This window comes from Gambusia affinis, linkage group LG06, assembly GCF_019740435.1.
Source record: "Gambusia affinis linkage group LG06, SWU_Gaff_1.0, whole genome shotgun sequence".
Lineage (NCBI taxonomy): Eukaryota > Metazoa > Chordata > Actinopteri > Cyprinodontiformes > Poeciliidae > Gambusia > Gambusia affinis.
In genome coordinates, this window is record NC_057873.1 from 9,256,851 (window position 1) to 9,278,078 (window position 21,228).

The following is a 21,228-nucleotide window of genomic DNA, read 5'->3' on the forward strand; positions in this document are numbered from 1 at the left end:
CCTGGAATTCCAAAGTGAAAGCACCGGGAAAGATTCCTCACTGAAATATTAATAGGCACAGACTAGGGTTACCTGTTGCTTAGCACTGAGTCTCTCTTCTTTCTTTCTTGCTATGGTAATTAGGTATCTCTTTCCACTTTCTTGGTTTCATCGCATCATGACTTCCCAAATGTTTCGCCTACCTCTTTGTATATTTCCCAGCAACCCCAAGAAACCCAAACAATATTGCTTTTGAAGCTTTTTTTGAGCTAACACAGTTCTGAATTGGATGGACAGAGTTACCCAGTAATTAGCTGGATAAAGTCCATCTGTTTTTTTTTTGAGATTGTAGAATTACAAGTCGGTGTACAGGTAGTAATAGAGCTTTTTAATTAGGTCAGACAGATTTTCATTAGGGTAATTCTCCAACATGGAGATATCAACCCGGACTGGTAACGATTTGCATGAAGTACAGGGCCGTGCATCAGTGGTGGACAAAAAAAAGCCTGCAAGCTCTCCCTAATGCTGTAAGCTATTAAAATGTATAATATTCCAGATAATGTGTCAATCACATTTTTCTACTTTATGCTGATCTGTGTCTTACAAAAGTATTCACAATGTTTCCAAACTCTCTAATTTTGTGACCTGACAATCGCAAATTTCAGAGAACTTGGGGGGATTTTTATGTGATAGACCACTACAAAAGATTTCAAAGGAGAAAAATTATTCTCCATGCTTTGTTTGTTTGTTTTATGTTTTACAAATATATTTGCTTTTTTTTTTTTTCAAAATAGACCATTCCTCCCAACCACCCAATAAACTCTCATTGCAGTTACAACTTCCTGTCTTGGGGGACTTCCCCAGTGTCAATGTGATGTTGCAGAGGCAGGTCAACCGGCACGACCCAACAACATCTGGAGCCTTATGGAGCTCCAGGCAAATCTCATTCAGGTGTCTTAATAGTAATAATAGACACAGGCAGACTGTATTTACAAGCTTGATGACAGTTGGTTGCACTCTCGTCTTTTTAGAGTTATCCAAATAAAGGGGGTTTTCTTTGTAAAAAAAAAAAAAAAACAATATTAAATGCTATGCATTACTTTCATTTCACCTCACAATGACTGCTTGTGGTACTTTTTTTTGTCACATTGTCAGATGCACTGGTGTGTGTAATTATGTGACATATCAAAAGATTTAGGAATGCTTTTGGGAGACACTGCATTCATTCTTAAAAAAAAATCCTGTAACTTTAGACACATTGACTGTAAGATCAACAGGCAGTTCAGATTAATTCAGAGAGAAAACCCCACTAAGTCGGCACAATTCCACAGAGTTTCCCTGTTCTTCTTTTACATCACTTTGAACCTGTCCAACATTCATCTAGGGCTGCTGGGCAGTCACTGATATGGAACAACAGAAACTGTGGCAGAGTCGTGTCTGAAACTTGACAAAAACTGACACCCACCTTGACGGTGGCTCCAAAACAACTCTCCACCTTCAGAATTACCTCCTCAGGACTTTAGGAAGAGTGAAGGGCACCTGTCTGCTCTAAAGACTTCTTCTACGCATGTCTGTGTCTGACAATGTGCTGTCAGTTTGAACTAACAAACAAAAGTAAATAGCTTCATAAAACAAGAGTTTAAAGATTGGATGTGTATTCCTCATGCTAAACTGACAGAGTAGCTTGTTTTCAGTTAGGTTGTGGTTTTCACAAACAGAAACCCTTCACAGCTTCTGTCTAGACTAAAGATATCCATAATTTTATTAGTTGAAAAGTACCTACACAAATTCAGTCAATCATTCTTCTGGATTTTTCCACCTCAGTGACAAGTGTACATGAGGGTGATGCTGAAGCCTCTGAAAGGTGAAAAGAGCCAGGCAAACACTATAGCTCTGTAATAATGTGCAGAAACAAGTCAAGGAAGGCTGCACGGAGCAAAAATATGGGCTCTGAATCAGTTCAGCTCAACCAATTATCTCAGTACTTCGGCCCACTCTTCATGCTGTGATTCAGTCTTAGATTCTCGTTTTCATGCTCGTTCTGTCTTAAATAAATGTCATACCGGTTGTCAGTGGTGCATGCCCAACTCTTTCTGCCTTGCTTGTAGGCAGAAAGAGTTACTGCCATTTACTGGAAGATATTACCTTTGGTCGACAGAAAAAATTTTATTATTGGAAAACAGCAGATAAGATAAAATTTGTCTGTCTGGATGATTCTGAGTACTTGTATATCTTCAAATTCCCATGTCATAAATGTCAGTTATTTGGAAATTTTTTTAAACAGACCCAAAAATCCATTCTTCATCAAAAGTATTGTTTTAGATTTTTACTTTTTTTGTTGTTGTTGTTGTTGTTGTTGTTGTTGTTTTTGGGGGGGTTTTTGCAATAGAAGACTTTCCATTAATATTATTAATATTATTCTTATTTGCATCTATAACCCATTAGATTTGGGATGGTTGTCTCAGGCTTGCAAGCTTTTCCTCCAAATATCACAAGATATTATATTTGAACACTTCAGTCGAAGTGCTGAATATCCAATGTTCTAGAAAGAGATAAATGATGCGTTTGGTGTTTTGATCTGCGTTTTTTACTATAAGTTCTGGCTGTAAGTACATGTAAATCTCTAAATATAAATATTCAGAATTATTTAGTTTGATAATATGCAAGACCAATATCCATGGAGTTGATTGATTTGAACTGGTTTTGTTTAGATGATTTGTGGAGTGTCACTGTTCAGAGAAAGCTTGCAAAGTGCTGGGTTTGCCAGGTTAATCTGCAAGAGTTTTGCTAAGTGCTGGTATTTGGCACAGGTCAAATGATTGTCAGTCACTTCTAATATTCTATCGCCAACATGCCTATTGACACTGACAGCTTTTCATTTTCTTGCAGGGAAACTTATTGTTAATCTGTCAATCCCTCAGCTTCACTGGTCCCCAGAGCCCTGTGGTTTTTGCTTGGACAAGCAAGCAAATGTCTCACCACTGACCCACAAACCGCATACTCTATGCTCTATCAGCAATGCTTGGAAAGATTCAAAGTCCCCAAATCATCCACACACTCGCATGCACACCCCCACACACAAGTTTTTATTTCTGCCCATATTTCATTTCAATAACTAAATTTATGCGTAACCCAGATAGTTTTATCTCTAAACCTAACCCTAAACTCTAAACAACGGGGTCAACAGTTTTAGGACTGTGCTTCGGTCTGTAAAATGTTTGTAAATATGCCAGAAATGGTCCTAAATAGGATGCTGAGATGCATTCTGCCCCTGTTTTTTTTTAATAATTAGAGCTGTTTTTGTGAGATCGCTTATGAAAATAAAAAACAGTCTCTAATTTCAGTCTTATCTGCTTTACTAAAATGTGCCTGTGAAGACAAAGAAATCAATTATCTCCTGTCTTTGGAGAATCCAGCAGTCTCCTTTTACTCAAAAAGCTGTTGGCCATGATCTCCTGTCTCTAACTATATATATAAATATTCAGTACAGGTAAGCACAGGGCATTATAATTTTGCTGTGATTAAATAGCTGTTACTGTGTAATTGGGAGAGACATGTCAAGGTAATTATAAAAAGTTTGCTATATCATTCTCAAAGTGTCAATGAGCTCCACACAATATGTTGATGGAAAACCAAAGTGGGATTAATGACAAAAGAAGAGTGAAGTAGGCCTGTCTGAGAGTTGTGACATGTTGTGTAACTCACAAAATACAAAAGCACAAAATAAAGATTATTCAGAAAGGAAAAAAGATGTTCTAAAGGTTAAATCTTGATTATATATTCGGGGGAATTACATCTACAATTAGAAATGCTGTTGGTCACAATCTAGAGCTATATTTTCTAAAAAATATATGGTTCAGTGCAACAATACTCAAAAGCTGCTCTAAAACCTATTTGTTACGTTTCTTTCTCAAGCTTCTTATGTTTTTTAGAGTTGTGCTGCTGATGGTGGCAGCAGCATGTTGGAGTCACTTTGTTAGGTCTGATTTGTTGTTTTTGTAGACTTTTAGTCATTATTTTTTGGGTTGAAGCGTTGCATGTTTGAGTAATTAATCCCTCTGGATTTTTGATCTTGCTATTTTTTTACTTTGGAAAATTGTTATTATGAGTAACTGTGACAACAATGAGTTGCTTTTACAAGTGGGAGTAGCTGATGATCTTCTCAATTAATGCCTTAACTACAACCCCTAATCTCCATGGCTAAAGAGTAGGAATGAAGAGCAGAGAAAAGAAGGAAGCCCAAACCATCTCTTTCATTAATACTAATGGGCATGGATCATCTGTCTGTCTGCCTGGCTTTCTAATGAAATAGCCAAACAGATCTAAAGAGGAGCAACAAAATAAATTGAGATGGGTCAGCAATGCTTGCCAATAACTGACTCTGTCAAATTAGACATCCATCCATCCATCCATCCATCCATTATCTTTCATACTTATCCATATGAGGTTGCAAGGACAATTGGTGTCTCTTCCCAGTGTCTTCCCAGTGGCTCTTCCCAGTTGTCAGAGGGTGTTAGGCGGGGTACACCCTGGAAGGTGATTAGTCCATCTAAGACATGTTGCTGTGAAATATCAGCTGTCAGGATTGTCATGACACTCATGGGGTTGTTATACGTCAACAGTCAGAGGCCTCCTCGGATTTGATGAAAGACTGACTGCTACTGGAGATCCTTCCTGCCCACAGCATCACTGTCCACAACAAGTCTTTGAAGATACTTTGATAATTCTAGCCATGACAACAGTTAATTCTCCTTTGGGATATATAAATTGAATTGAATTCTTTGGATTATTACAGACCATTTAACTCCCTTTCTGGTTAATGCTCTTTGCCTGACCTGTCAGTTTAGGTGGACAGCTGTGGCTTGCAGTTGTGTCATACACTTTCCATTTTCAGGAGATGGATTAGACATTGCTCAATGAGATGTTCAAAACTTAGGTTTTCTCAGAAAACATAATCCCTTCTTTAAAGTTCCCCAACATCTTTCTTCCTGACCTATCTGCTAGGTTCCTTGTACTTGGTGATCTTGTTTGTTCTCTAAAAAAACATTCTTGCTTTAACAGAACAGCTTTATTTACACTGAGGAAATGTGTAGACTCAATTGAATTCAAATAATTTGTCCCTGAGGGGCAATTTCAAGGCACTTGAGTCGTGCAAATGGACTGAGAAGTGAAAGCTCATAAAAAAAAAATCAAAAAGAAAAATCACACATAATAAACACATGTATACATAGGTAGTAAAACGTGCAGTGGGATTTTTTGATTTTATACTGTGTGAAGTAATTTGTAACCCAAGTGCAGCAGTGTAGCGAGAGGTCATAGTTGGGTTGGAAGGGTCAGCTGGCCTCAGGTCAATGACTTCATCATAAGAGGAGTGCTGAAGGCAATTGGTTGATATAGGGGTTACCGTTTAAGACTATATGGGTAGATATAAATGCATTCCACTCTCTTTTTAAAATTTTTTTTGCAAAAGAATTGGTGAAAATTATGTTTCAATTTAATAATGTAAAATCTGAAGATTCTTTAAATCATGTTCTATAAAACAGCTGAGTTCTGTAATAGTTAAGCTGTTTAGCTGACTTTTTATTCAAACCTATCTCTGCATTTTGAATATATGAAGCCAAAATGAAGCCTTTTGCTTTGGGCTTCAGATCTTTACTAATACATTAATTTCAAAAACATTATTAGAACAAGCAGTTGATTTTAAAAGGGCAATATTTTTGCCCTTTCTCTCAGTTTCTTTAAAAAATATTCTCCCAGTGGAAATCTTCAGATATTGTGATTAAAACTGAGCAGGCTGTGGTGTGTTTGCAAACCGATATTCCGTATAAAAGTTGGTTTAACCACAAGCCAGGCAAATGCCCTTAATCCATGTGTTCTTTGATTTGCCCTAGTCGACCTCAGCACCATTTCTCCTTCCACCGTTTCCCTTCTCCTGTTTCAGCTGTTTTGCTTTCGGTTTGACCTGGAACAAGCCCTCACTTCTTTTTTTTCCACCCTCCTTCCTGTGAGCTCACACTCCTCTCCTATCTCTCTCAGATAATTTCCGCCTGTCGGATTTTATCCAGAACGTTTGAGTTCAGAGACACGAGTGATGTTCTTCATCTTTCGTAACACTGCAGACTGTTCGAGGTTTTGCATCGTATTTCTGCAAATGGCTGATATTTTTATTCACAGAATAAAATCTTATTACATCTATTTTTGACATTTTTTTTATGAGAAATCAGGAGCAAACAGATGACTCTGACAACGAGGGGGGTACTAACTGCAAACACAGCATCCTATTAGTCAGACTCAAGCACAGTATTATTCAGTGACGCTGCTATTCATGCAAATTTGTTTTCAGCAGACTTTTGAGCTGATAAGCGCAGACAGCATAATAACTATCTTCCTTCTGGCATTCAGAGTGCCTTATTCTTTGACTTCAACACAATGGAACTATCACTCTGCCATTGTTCACATGCTCAATTATTAATGAAGTACTGAATTGCAATCTGCTCCTTCAGTGAACCACGCAGATGAGGGAAATAGACTTTGTAATGAGTTAGGCTTTTTTCATGCTTTTTACTTTTTTTTGTCTTTTGATGAGTTTCACAGTGGTCATGCTGACTCGCAGCAAATTCTTTGTTCCTTTAAAAGATGGCAAAAAAAGCTTGTTTTCTGTTTTCTTGAATACCATTTTTAGTTTCCAGCTGACATTCTCCTCATCCAAAGTTGTTACGTTAGGCTGGCTTTTCAAAACAGTAGCATTGTTGTCTTCACATGATTATATTGAAGCTTTGCTCTGATCCGCCCTTGTTTCTGGAGCAGGATATTTGCTCTATTGAGGTGCCGTTCTGATGAGAACTGCTCTAAAACTTCAAATTGATTTACTTTTTAGGATGTAGAAGTGTATGTCACGAACAAGCTCTTGTAATAACTGAATCACCAAAATATCTATTATCCATCTTTTATGGCAATGACTTAAATGAAGGATAATGGTCCTCCATATGGGGTTTGGTTCCAGACCTCAAAATTTTTCCTTTCTCTCTTTGCACCTTTTCTATCTAAGCCTTGCTAATAAAGCCCACCAGTTCAAAAAATTTGTAAAAAAATAAAAAAGTCAACAAAAAGGTTTTCATCAGTCATGTGCAGTGATGTCAGTAGTGTGTTACTTAGTAACGAGTATAAATTAATTTTTATTGCAGACCCTTTTTTTACGCAGTCAATTGTATATCAATTTTGACAACTTGAATCTTTTAGTTCTGCTGGTTGCTGCCAGGTGCCCATTAAAATCAGAAATCTGAGAAAAATATTCAGAATTTTGAACATTTCTAATTAACTTTATTTGTTTTGCCTTATTTTTCAGATTTATATATATATATATACATATATATATATTTTTTTTCAAATAGAATAATTTTTTTCCTCAGTGGCCGTGATATCTTCTTCCATACAAATGACACAATCAAATCTGAACTTAATTAATCTTCCAAATACTTTTAATTAGCTAGCACCTTTGTGAAAACAACATAAAACAGGAGCTTTTTAGTTTTACTCCAAAAAGATTGATAAAATTGTTCCTCTGTTAGTGAGCTGGATTAGATGATATACTCATACTGCTCATTTTGGAGAAGAGCTAAAAAAAAAACCTGTCTAGACTAAATAGCTTTATGTGACTTTAATGGAAACTGTGAAATTAAGTGGGACTCTAATGATCAACACTTCAAGAGAAATAGAACACATGAACATTTGGTGTGAATTTTGTAAACAGTTTACTCTGTTTACAAAAATCTACGTCTAGTAAGCAATAAATATAGCAATTTAGCTTCGTGTTCAAGACTAGAAAATGTTTCATACACCCACGTTGTAGTTTTATTGAAACTGACAAATAACCTCCACACTTGGTTAAATGTGTGATTGCTTTAGTTTTACTGGGTGATTCCACCCACACTGAAGATATGTGGTCATACTGCAGCTTGTATGACCTAAAATAAAATAGCATGCAGGGTTGGCATTTCAATAGGGTATAACCATAGCTACAAATGTTAAAAATATCAAAACTACTAGAGCTGCTTCTATCTTCAACAAACCATCTGTTGACGGGTACACAGACTGAAAAAATAGTTTGGTTTTTCATCTCATACGGTTCATTTACAGAACACTCAATATCAATATTACATGAAAGTTCTAACTGAAAATTTATAATCTCTATGTACAAAAGAAAATTTTCAAAGATTCAAATCAAAAGAAACCTAATTATCTCTGAATAGCTTTATGAACACACATGAAGTATGTATTACATCTTTGAACGTCTGTTGCAACTTTTCTCGGAGTAAACAAAAATACATGATGTCTAATGAAGATTGTGGCCAACAAAACACAGTAAAAAAGCAAAAATACATATGTCATTATATTTATGTGGATAAAAAAGAATTGTGAGTTTTTTTTTTAATCTTTCATCTATCAGAAATGTTAAAGTCTTGTGCATCAGCGTGTGATTTTTTTCATATCAAGTTTAATTTTATCATTCAGCAGTGACAATTAAAGATAAATACATTGTTCCTTACATAATTCTATAAAAAACTTTGGTCATATTTACTTGCACTAAGCCACATAGCCCGGCTATGCATTTTTGTGGAGGAATGTGGAAAATATGAGGCAATCATCACCAGGGCACAGTTTTTTTTTGTTGTTTTTTCTTTTTTTTTACAATCAGTTGATTTACCTTTCTCCTAATTTATTTTTCCAAACTCTTTCATTGCCTTCAGAGATTTATTACACTGTTTTAACACAAGAGCATGATATTGTGAGTCACACTGAATAAAAAAGCAGCGAACTGTCACTGTTAAACATTACCTAAGAGATCACAGAAAAAATAAACTTCAAAGCCAAATAGAAAATGTGCTGGTGATGGAAATATAACAGAAAGTCTGTGTTATGAGTGCAATAATAAATCCCCTTCCACATATATGTAATAATTCTTTATGTTCTTGGTCCTGGAGCATTCTGTTTCAGCGAACAAAGTTTGGCAGATTGTCATTTCACGAAATGTTGTATACCATTAATCACGAGGTTGCATGATCAGCCCAGAATCAATTACTCCCTTGTACACCATTCTTTCACACTAAATGAACAGCATGAATTTTTAAAGTCAAGATGAAGAATTGAGAATTTATGCACCCTTGACATGTGAGGGAGCGGCGGCACAAACTTTGAGGCCAACATTATTCTGGTGCGGCTCATGGTTTCATCTCTGTATCCGTGTTTTATCTTCTTTCTCCTACGTGCCATCTTCTCTAATATCGTCTCAGCATGTTCATACGCATGCGAATCAAAGACTCCATTAAGTGAGCAGGGGGGGAGGGCTGTGGGGTACAAAAAATGATTGCTTAAGAAAATATGAAAGCTATGATGATGAATAGAAAAGCTTACAGACACTTATGACATGGAAGGGATATTCATTGTAACAGATATGGATTTATTTTCAAATTAGCTTTTAAATCAATGTATGCATAACATACACATTGATCAGACATAACATTATGACTTATTTCTAATTGTGTTGCCAAAACACCCTTAGCCCACATTCTATTCCACTCACACATGATCCCATCTAAGAAGAATTTATAGAGACCAGTTAACCTGACACTCTGTGGGAGCAAAGTGGAATACCCACAGAAAACCTAGAGATAGAAGGGAAGAAAACGCCTGGATGAAATGCCTAAGAAAAATGGCAAAAAGCTAAAAATTATTTAAATGCATTTACATTTTAAAGTCAAGAGCCACAGAAAAGGGACTAAAGCAAACATGCCACTGCAGGCTAATGACTCCTGCACTATGCACACCTGCATCATTCAAATCAAATAATTTCACCTGCCAACTTTCCAAACAGGATCATTTCCCTGTGTGCTCATATTATTTATATTGAACGTAAAAGTTAGATTGTAAAAATTGATCGAGGTTGTATACTGAATTGAAATGATCTGATGTTTTTAAATAAGTTAATATTATTCAAATACATGACAAGGAAGCATCAGGTGTAATTAACTCAATTGGGATGACCAGCAACATCCAGGAGGCTTCATATCAAGGATTTTTAGCTGAAAGGAGAATACATTACATATGCCTGGTTTATATTACATGAGCAGGTTTCATTTTCCATTCCTCGATAAAGCACTCTCACTAACATATGGACCTTCATAGTTCAACAAGCTCTGCTCGTTCAGAAAACACATGCCACAGATTCATGGAATATTGATCTATTAGGACTAATGCAATAATCAGGAATTACAATTTATCTGTGCAGAGTCTCAAACATAGATTTGCATGTGGACACACAGCATGGATAAACAAAACTCTCTTCCAGATTGAAAAAGATATATTCTTGTAACATAATAAACCATGACAAAATATACCTATCTGACAGAATGGGGACATAGAAGCCCTTGAGGGACAGACAATGCCAGCTCCACTCTTATGATCATACAGGCTTTAAGAAGGTACAAACAAGATGAGCCGCTTGGCAGTTTAGTGAGCTGGAAGAAAAGGAAGTTTTTGGGTATGCAAAGAAAAAAATAACTAAAGTCTTGATCTAAAGATTAGGGTGGTCCTCTGTTGCAGCAGGTATGGATGCTGCTATAGGTGGAACATGAAGTGAAGTGTTTGCAAGATTGCTGAAAATTATAAGTACAAAATTGGTCACCAAAATTTAATCTACTTCGCAGCTCTAGTCGTTCCATGAGGTTGACGATGCCAGGCTGCTTGTGACAGTCCAATTAAATACATTTGCATATCGAGAGGCTTAAATTATTGTCATCTGCTGGAGCATAAAATCGAGGTGCAACTCAAGAGGAGGCTGTGGTGATCTGCACTTGTAAACAATAGAAACAGAAAACAGTCTCTTTTTCTAAACGATGTGCTGCAAAAATGTTTAATACCCTTTGAACTTTTTCGTATTTTGTCATGTCACAACCACATAGGAAAACAATGCATGTTTTTTTTCCCTCTTCTGCTTAGTCTTATGACACTTAAATTCAGTACAAGTTTTTAAGTTTATATGAAGAGATAAGTTTATATGTTGGAAACCAGAAACTATAAGCTCATGGAGTGGAGAAATTCTGGTTGCTGGTTAGGTCAATAAACACACACAGATCTACTTCTTGGGATAAATACCGGAAGAATCAGTGGTTATAGGGTCCAAGTCAGTAACAGGGCAGGCTGAGATGGCCGAACAGAACCAGAATTTATGAGAAAATAATCACTCGGTACTTAAGGCTAAAGCAAATTTGGAATCAGTCGTAATCACAAAAGAGATGAGGATCAAGGGAAGTCAGTGGTCAGGTGGCAGAAAACACATCAAGTACACAAACGGAGGACCTGGACGTGGACCGCTCGAAGGCTGCTTGAACTGAGTCAGTGTAGACTCGGTTCAAGCAAGTCTCAGAAAGGCAGCACAGGTGGGAGAAATCAGCAACCAGCAACCAGCAGGAACTAGAGGGGAAGAGCAGAAGAGCAGCATGAAACATAGCTGGAAATCTTGACTGCTTTGTTTTTTCTCATCATATTAAATCCCCCCCAAAATACATTGAAGTGTGTAACTGCACCATTACAATATTTGGAAATCATCAAGGAACATAAACACATTCACACAAAATCATATGACAGTTAAAATCACTCTCTGATTTGTCTTGCTTTCATTCAAAGACCCCATCTTCCCAATAATCTCTTTGTTTCTTTATTCTGCTAAATCCCTGAATTTTACAATCTCCTTTTCCAAGCACCTTTACTAAAGTTTTAAATTGCTAAAAGCAGAGCAGCGATTAACTGTTCTTAAACTGTTGTTTTCTAGTTAACTGAACAGATGGGAAGGATGTAGGTTGTAGCTGTAAAATTCAGTGAAAGTGTTTTGTTTTCAGCCCCAAACAGTGAACTCCCTCTGCTCTGCTCCATAAAATTGCTGTTTATCCATCTCAGTCTTCACCCATCTTTGCCCGGGGCATGTGTATGGTTACAGTCTTATGTCATGACGGCATAACCACCAAGAGATGCAGCACAAGTAAAGGTACCTGTCAAGTGTGAGACAAGAGAAGCAAGACCTTACAAGGAATGTCTCCAGCCTCCAGGCTGTATGTACAGACCATATAAGCTGTGGCTTTGGTTTTGCCTTTTCCTTGGTCTGTTTGTATTAATACCCTACAAATCTGCCTTTGGTTGCAATGCTTTGCCTTTGAACAGAGCTGCATATTTTGGGGTTCAATTTCATCACATCTGGCCAGTACAGACCATTTGTTAACATAGAATATCATTTGTATTTTGATAATAAAAGCTGAAAACAAGGTTTGCTGAAGCAGAAAAAGGCTTGACTTGAGTGTAGTTACAGCACATACAGAAGAAACAATAGCTGCTCATGCTCCAAGTTATTTTATGTCCACTGTGACTCTTTAGTTGCAGAGATTTACATCATCAAAGGTAATGTAGAGAGCCCGGTGAAAGGAGCATGCACCACTTCCCCTCTGAAACAGATGTAATTGGCTTTCCACATCATCAGCTCCCATTATTTTATCTGTTTTGGACAAAGCAACCCTTTGTCCCCCTGCCATGTCATCTTTGTCTCTTATGAGACTATTGAACCTTTACTCTTCTGGAGCGTTTAGATTAAGAAATCATAAAGGACTTCTGAACAAAAGGGAAGTTGTAGGGAGCATGAAGAAATGCTTCCCTTCCATCTGTCCGTCCATCCATTTTTTTTCTAACTATATTTTTGGACTGTTGACAGAAGCCAAAGAATACATGTTGATTCATCTACAAAAAGCTCAGGGGTTACTCACCGACACTACAATGACGTGAGAGAAAAATGTCCACTTTTTCAGTTGACTCTAAGGGAAATATGAGACGATGTACAACTGTAAATTTTAACATTTAGGTGTCTGATTATTGAAAATATTGTTGCAGAAGACGTGGGGGTTTTATGACTAAGGTACTTGTCATATTTCATCCCTCTGAAGGAACTCAAACTTTAAGAAAAGACATGATGATGAATCACATGTCTGACACATGAAATTAAGCTTGTAACTTTCATTTGACATCTGTGCTGTTTGGAAGCAAGTTCTGCCACATGAAACAAATATTTAGAGCTACTGTCTGAGAAATGCCTCTCCACGTTTCTAAGCATCAATTTATATGCTGGCCTTATGTTACATGTTATCTGAAACAAAGATAACTTTTACTGTAATGTAAACTTTAAAAACTACACCTTTTTGAAAAACAAATTGCAGATAATTTTCAAAAACATATATCTTGCATCACGATCACTATTCAAACAGGCAATGAAACTTTGACTCTTATAGTTGCTATATGTTATTTGGTGCCTGAAAGTAGACTTCAAAAGCACTATCACTAGCTCATAGCTTTTGGGCAATTTTTATATGAATCCTGTATAGTTTATTAAATTTACCCTTTTTTGCTATGACACAATGAAACTCTCTTGCTTATACAACTGCAGAGTATTTTACTTCTTTGACATTCAAGTGGCAAAAACCCCACTGTGTGTTCAGATTTGTCATATCACATTGGTATCCGCAGGCTCTTGCTTGTCACTCGCAAATTACAGCAGATGAAATTTAACAACATGCTCATGAATTTTTACCTTAAAGGCCCAACAATTAAGAACCTTTCTTGGTACTGAGAGCGCAGAGTTTCTTCAGTTTTATTGAAAGTTGATTCTAAATTGGTGCCAGAGGACTAAGCATTATCATATCAAAGAGAAGAAGCTAAATAATTGGAGTGAAGTTGTAGCAAATGAGTAAATGAGATACAGGATTCAGATAGAGGTCTTATTTAAAAGAAGTTTGTCCTACAGTGCAGTGAAAAGTGTTTACCTTGCAGTTTTTTGGGGGGCTTGTTAAATAAAATTCTCAGTGTGGTTTTCTGAAACCTTCAAGGAAGGAGTTTGTAACCTTTTCCAGATTGATGAATTTGTTTTACATTTATTCTTAAATGTATTTGGACCATTCCTTGATGTGCTGCTTTTAACATCTTTTAGCTTACTTTATGTTGTCAGAAATGTTCCACTAAAATAACTGAATGAGGTAAAAGCAAAACCAAAACAAATCTCTAATGGGGAAAATATCTTTGCAAAAAAAACAAAAGGCACAATGCATTTAGAGATGTGGAATTATATATGAAAGATATACAGATTTTTAATCTAAGAAGGAATTCAGCATAAACATTAAGTTTCAGGAATACTTGAGTCAGACATGATAAAAGCATGTTAAAAGCATTTAAATAAGCAATACAGTGTCAGAGCGTGCAAAAATAAAATGAGATGAACCTAAACATTTTTGTTTTGAAAACCTTTTGAGTGCAAAAACACTTGCAAGGAAATAAAGAACTAAATAAGTAATATATCACCGTATCCCCAGACAGCTGTGACTGTTGTCCATTAACTAAAGTAGTCACTCTCCTGATAACTTAACACATTCCCCCGATCTTTTTGATCAGCCCCAGCAGTAGACGCCTCTTTGAATTACAAGCTGACCTTGGAGGTCTCTGGAAATAAAAGATCTTTGAATATAAAACTTTGAAAAATAAAAGCTGTCAGTGTATTCAATAGGCTTTATTTCAGGCCAAATAAATTGAATCATCAGTCATGCCCGTCTTTTTTTTTTTTTTTTTTCTTTTTGTTATGAAGTAACTTTTACTTTTATAATGTATAGTTTTCTTCTATTTTTTTTTCTTCCAGTGGGCACTTAGATTGATTTTCAATATGAGCCTTTTTTCATTATGTTACTTTATGAACAGAGTGTTTCTTATAAACATCCAATACATATTGGCTCATAAATCCCCATGTTTTGATTGGACAATGGAGAGAGATAATTGGATGGTAATGTAACACTTCCATTTACAAAAATATTTGCAGTAGCATTTATAACACATTAACTTTTTAAACTTTTGCTGTGTTACAGCCACAAACTTTAATGCGTTTTATCGAGATTTTATCATGCAGCTGTGTAAGGACAATAAAATAAAGAAATGCTTTACAAATATGAATCCTTTATTTTCATAGTGTACTCTTATACTTTTAAAAACATCTTGATGCCCTTATGTAAAATTTAACACTTGAATCTATATTATTTGGGGGGTTTTTCATGCAAATTTCTGACTTTAAGATGTCAGATAATATTTTATTCTGAACATTATAAATTAATACCTATATTCATGGAAAACTTTTTTTTTTCTCACAATAGTGTAACCTTTTGACTTCAGAGGATAGCTATGGATGTTTCTTTTTTTTTTTTTTACATATGTGAAATTAATCAGAAGATCTGGAGTTATATGACTGAAATTTATTCTCCATTGGTACATTATGTCTTTCTTTAATCTACAATGATCCTGACAGCCTGTTGTAGCATTTATCATTTGCTACCATGTTGCAATTAAACCCAACTTTGTTAGTATAGAGTCAGAAAGTAAAATACATTCAGGTTTGTGGCTGCAATGTGACAAATTGTGAAACAGTTCATGAGGTATGAATATTTTTGTGAAGCACTGTAGTGATTTGCTGCTGACCTTATAACAACTATGCAAAGCCACAGTTCCAACTCGTGGTGGTAATTAATTTGAGTGATTATCATTTTCCTGCTGCACTGAGCAACAGTTTAGTGAGAAAGAAATGGCAGAAGCCCAACACATTGAATGTATGGATACTATAAGTACCATCGGATTCAGAAATGCAGAGACCATGAGTGAAAAGCGCAGATGCACACGTCTAATAAAATAAGTTGTGCCAGTGATAAAGATGGGTTGCTTCATTATGGGACTGGTGGTAGATGAATACAGATACCCCAAGAAATGCTTCTGATTGCTTTGAGCTTCCTTGAGGTTAAATGGTCTATAGCTTGAGTGCTTCTGGCAATGTGCCCCATCAGAACAGCTCCATCCTTTAACAATCTGCTTGATCACATTACAGTTAATTAAATATTGGCAAACTTTTCTCAACCACAGACGGCCCATTAAAGTTTACACACTGACCAGATTTATGATTTTCCATGTCTCTTTTATTGCATCTGCTTGTCGTCTTTTCTGTGCTTAAAGTGGATGATGATAAATGCCTCAGCCTTTCATTTCTATTGCCTGAATGTTTTACCACATTTCCTCTCTCGCTCTTCTTTCAATGAAGAAGAAAGAGACTTTCTCACTTTTCTTTCCAATGACGTTTGCCATTTCTAATGAAAGTGTGTGTTTCTCCATTTCCCTTAGTCTGTGCACAACCTTTAGTATCTCAAAAAATGTCAAACGTGGAGAAATGACAGGGATGAGTATGGAACATGAAATGACACAATTGAGCAACAACAGAAGCACTGAGTACAAAACTGGCAAATTTTCCCTAGAGCTGACAGGACGGACTGTAGTGAAGTACAATAATACTGATTGGCAGGGTTATGCAGCACTTCTGACATAGAGAGTATTAGGATGGCAGCTTTTATTGCACATATTAAAGCATGTTCGACTTGCCCCTATGTCACTTCCCCAAATCCCTCTGGCTTCACAGCAGGGCATTGGTAAAGAAGAAGACATGGATGGACACACATTGTTGCCTGTTTGGGTATAGTTAGAAGGTTATTCAGTAACCTCATGCATTCACTTCCCAGGCTAGTGGCCAGAGAGGAAACAGAATATCTCCAATGCCTTACAAGACAGCATATTTTATTTTATTTTATTTCAAGTAAGCAGATCCTCACTATAAAATCACAGACTTTGAATAAAGGCTGATAGAATCTCGGCAATGAAAGGAACTGCAGTTCCTGACCCCCTGCTTTTATTTCTAAAAACCTATTAATGAGGTGAAACAGATCTCAAGATGTTAGGACACATTTTGGGTAACTGGAACAAAAAGAAAACGGTAACAAACAAGCGACTAATTATGTTAGCACTGACTACAAAATCTGTCTGCTTCATAGCTGCCTGTTGACACAAATTCCTTGTGGGTTGCTGCAGATGGTTGCTCATATTGAGTTCTCCTTGAGATTTCTTCTTATTAAAATAGAGTTGCCCCTTTTCACTGCTATCCAGAGCATCCTTCAGTTTAGGGGTCTTCAACTGTAGACTTTGAGGCCTAGTCTGCAACTTTCAGGTGTCTCTGCTTCATTACACCTGAGTTGAGTAGCTAAGTCGTTAGCAAGACTTTGGCCAATTTGACTGCATGCTGAAGTGGTAATTTCACCATTTAATTCAGGTTTGTTGGAGTAAGTTACAAGACATCAGTTCTTGAGGCCTGGGATAGAAGACCTCTGTTATAGATGATGGATAACATTTCACCAGTTGGCGTTTTGAACACAATTGGACTGCTGTAGCTGAACTAGAATCAAATTCAGAATAAGAATCTATATATTTCAATTGTAAATTGATTATAACATTATTCCACTGTTTTTAAGACATTTTAATTGTATTTGATAATCCCCAGATCAAAATCTAAGGTATTTTGACTGATCAAACTTGAGCTGGATAATTCTGCATGCAATAGTTTTTTTTCTTTTTTCAAAACCCTGATTGAGATTAATCAAACCTTTATGCTATTCTTAATCAACATGAAAGTAGAATTTTTATTGTCATTATTATTATTATTTTTGGGACAATTTAGAGTCATCTTTGGAGACGATCAGACAAACTGCCATTTATTGACTTGTCAAGCCTATTCTACTGTATACTGATTACAGAATCTTTAAGTCAGTCTGTGATTTGTGAAAGATCTGAAGGACCCTCAGTTTCCCCCAAAATTTCCAAAGTCTCATTTCATCTTCAACTCAGTGTTGTATTTCATTTTGCTATTTGAGCTGGATGTAGCATCACATCACAACTTGTTGTGACAGATTAGTTTATGAATATTTGATGAAACTCAAGAAAGGAAGAGACACAAAAATAATTTCTATTGTCGCTAGATTAAATTATTTTCACCGGATTTCCACACCTTAAGCTGAAAGATTCTGCTGCTTTTAACTGAATGTCTGAGGCATAATAGTCAGAAATGCATCATAAATCACACCTTTTATACTGCAATGCTGTAGAGGACAATCTTGAAATAAAACTTTCAGTCAACACTTTCACACCAGATGCTTGAATTTAATATGCTTGTTAGAAAAAAGTTGGTGGAAATTTCTGTGATGGATGTGTTGCATCTATGAAAACTATTTTATTTTGCCTTGTTTTCATGCTTTCAACAGTCTAAAACAACATCTAACAAGCTGTCAAGCACCCGTCCAAACAGCTGGAGCAATTTGTGTTTTATGTTTAGATCATTTTAAAGCAAGTTCTTACACCTTTTCAATATATGCTTAAAAATGTTACACAAGACATTTAAAGTCATTTAAAGCTGTTCTATTTTGTGGGGAACTGATGAAAAGAAGCCTAACCTTCAATAACTTTTCAATACAAGAAATAGACAAATGTTATTTAAATGTGAGTTTGAATCACAGCCTGAGGTCTTTGTATGATCTCCACAGTGTCTAAGTTATACATAGAAGCTCAAAATTAAATAAACATCTATTATTATTTGGTAAAGTCTCATTTAGCAAGTCCTTTAGTAATTTGCAGTTGTTAAATTTGTTAAATGTTTGTTGGATTTGCATTACTGTGGACTGACACTGGTGTTCTAACCTTTCCAGTTTATAATTGACTTGGTGGTTCTTGGGGTGTTTTTTGACTGTAGTTAGTCCTTTAAATGTTTTGAAACTTATAAGAGCCCCATTTATAGATTGAGACATCTTCATGTCTATTCACTTTTCACAACCACATTTACACGCTATATGCAAAATAAGCCATCTTTTCTTTGTCTTTTTAACTGTGTTTTGTTTCGCATGTTTAGGATTCAGAACAATAAAACATCCATTGCAATCAAAAGTGTATTACATCTTTGCAGCATCTAAAATTTGATGCTACATTGAAAATCACATGTTAATTTGTGGTACACAATATCTCAGCCTCAGTATTTTACAGAAACTTTGAGGCTTATTGACAAGATAATAAAAGACTCAAATTCTTTCTTTTTGGTCAAATTCCTAGTTGGTTTAAGACTTACAGAAAGACATGGGGTTAGAACCCAGTGTCAAAAAAAAAGAAAGAAAGATGAGTTAGCTAATAAAAGCATAGCTGATTAAATTAAAAGTGTAATTGGATGCTCGCCTATGGACTAAAATGAGACTGGAGTGGGTATAATGAAACAATCTATTCAAGACTTACTTTCTTTGCTGCCCTTATTTTTGTCCTTATGGAGCTGAAAGCTTGTAGGGTTCTACTGACAGGCAGAATTAGGAGTTGGGACCACCGCACAGGAGTCAGAAAATGAACTGAGACATGCAGGTTGTTCACTATGCGCTCCAGCACCCACACAGCATTTTGTGGAGGTTTCAGCCTTCACTTCATGTTTACCAACCAAACAGGAGCACAGCAACAAGTGTAAACAAAATGTGCTGGGTTTTTTTTTTGTTTTTTTTTGGAGTCTTTAAAGTCACACTTTATAGTTTACATCACAGTTAGCTTTTCAAAGATATAATATGCAGCATTAAATGATTCTTTTTTTTAAATAAAAAAAAATCACTTCAATATTAAGTTCACTGGATTAGCTATGATTTACTGAACATTGGAAATTGAAATGCCTTGTAGAAGATTAAATCTGTTTTTAGAGCCAACTCAGCAGTGGTTGAAATATTCTAGCATATTTTTCTGAAAGTTACTCGTTCAAACAATGCCTTTAACATATGTGGTAATTTTTAGTAATTTTATTAACTGTAAACAGTCAAGTAAGCTGTTTAAGAACTTACTTGAGTTCCCAATTTTCCTTTGGGATGTTTTTTCTTGCTCTCTTAACCCACCATCATAGCCCTTTAGCAATAAACACAGCAAACATTTGCCCCATGCAATTATTTTTAAATCATAATGAAAAGTGACTTTTAAATGGCTCAAATTTCACTGTATGAGTGCTAGAAAGTGGCAGTATAGTTATTTGCAGGGTTTCAGTTTCAGGCATCCTGCACACTGAAGCAAGTAAATCTATTTCAGCGCAGTGTCTGAATAGTGTGAGTAAAGTTATTTTTTGGTAGCTGGTGCAATTTCGGACTGGCAGTTTTTTTAATGCCACAGAAGAAGCACAGATAGGGAGTACATATGAGCTGCAACACTCATGCAGACATTTTTGACACACAATAGTCATCCATGATGGATGATGTGATTACCTAACTATGGTGACATATCTGATACACCATATTGCAAAAAGTTGGGTCACTTGCCTTTACACACATATGAAACTGAGTGACAGATCCACAGCATACAATATGATGTTGGCCAACCGTTAGCAGCTATGAGATTTACAAAAGTGTAAAATGTAAAACTTGTGGAGCTTTCCCCTGCTTACTTAGAACACCTGGATTCAATGATTTAGAGATGTTACCCAACATTCGGCAACACTGTATCAAGAATTGAAAGTGCACTAAAAATGGCAAAGAGCTCAAGAACAAGAGAAACTGGTAGGATGATTACGCATCCAATGTAAATGTAACAGTGGCAGAAAAAGCCATACAAAACAACATAGTGATGTAAAAAATAATAATAATCTGATATCTTGAATATCTGCATAATAAATAAAAAATTAAAGCTATTAGTTTGTACAAAGTGACAGAAAAAGACGCTGAGGAGGCAAGAGCGTTTTTGAATAGAAAACATTTAAAAAATTACTTCAAAAGTAAACGTTTTCAACTCCATACAAATTTCAGCTACTCTTTTCTGTTCTTTTACTTAAATATTAAGCCATTACCAGAAGACTAAATAGTATTATTTTGACATAGACAAAGCTTAAAGTGAGAAGCCTTTCTGAGGTTTAGCAATGTATGTCTTTTTTTCCAGATAGGTTTTTTTTTTAAGACTTAAATCCTTCATAAATTAAACTGAGCATCAGTATGAGAATTTAATAATATGCTTAATGATCACAAAATATTGTACTTAATGTCTGAGTGAATGATGGAGGATTTACATTTTGGCTTGTGTTACTCCTGCTCTTTAAATGGCTCTTAGTCATCTGTTGATGCCCCCAGTGAAGAGAAGCTTTTTTTTCTATTGGCCAGTGGGGCATTTTTATTTCAGTGTACCCCAGAGCCTGGCTATCACTCACTCAAGTCTAATGACCCAATAACCCTGAACACACAAGCACACACACGTGGGCCTCTGCCACCAAAGCACCACAATAAGTGATTCATTAGTACTGATTTATTCCCTGTGGGAGTA

The 21,228-nt window shown here is 36.0% G+C and overlaps 1 protein-coding gene across 2 annotated transcripts in view; it reads left to right on the forward strand.

Moving 5' to 3' along the window:
- Nucleotides 1-21,228, forward strand: part of LOC122832660 (calsyntenin-2-like) — a 266,537-nt gene that overhangs the window by 106,584 nt on the left and 138,725 nt on the right. The window lies entirely within an intron of this gene.